Consider the following 541-nt stretch of genomic DNA (forward strand, 5'->3'; position numbering starts at 1 on the left):
AAACACTGCCATCCACCACTGAAACCAGTCATGTAGAGAAAGAAGCCTGTCATGGATGAGTGACCAAATCGTGTTACGAGAAATTTCCTTGGGGATTTGGTATTTGTTTCAATATGAAGACTGTTGCATGTTAAGTCCTTCAACACAGAAAAGAAGAAAATAACAATATGTAAAATCTCAATGTAAATGAACATCAAGAATTAGGAATTTCTTTTAATAGAAGCAAATTAGCATCTATAAGGGATTTAAAAGGTAACCAATTATTTCACATTCTGCAGAGCTAGAAGAAGACTATATGTTTAATTATTTCAAAATATATTTGCAAGCTGTTATTCTACATACATGAGACTTAATCGTGCAACTTAAATCACGAACTTATATAGGCTGTAATAAGTCTGCACTATGCAAAAGTAAATGACATCCTGTAATGTAAATACTTAATATGGGATTTTAAGTTAGTGAAATTAAATAGTATAATTTTTTCTTTGTAATTCTTTTTGCTTTTTTCATAAGTGAGGTACCATGTGATGAAAAAAAAAAC

Source organism: Propithecus coquereli, unplaced genomic scaffold (assembly GCF_000956105.1).
Source record: "Propithecus coquereli isolate 6110/MARCELLA unplaced genomic scaffold, Pcoq_1.0 Scaffold151, whole genome shotgun sequence".
Taxonomy (NCBI): Eukaryota; Metazoa; Chordata; class Mammalia; order Primates; family Indriidae; genus Propithecus; species Propithecus coquereli.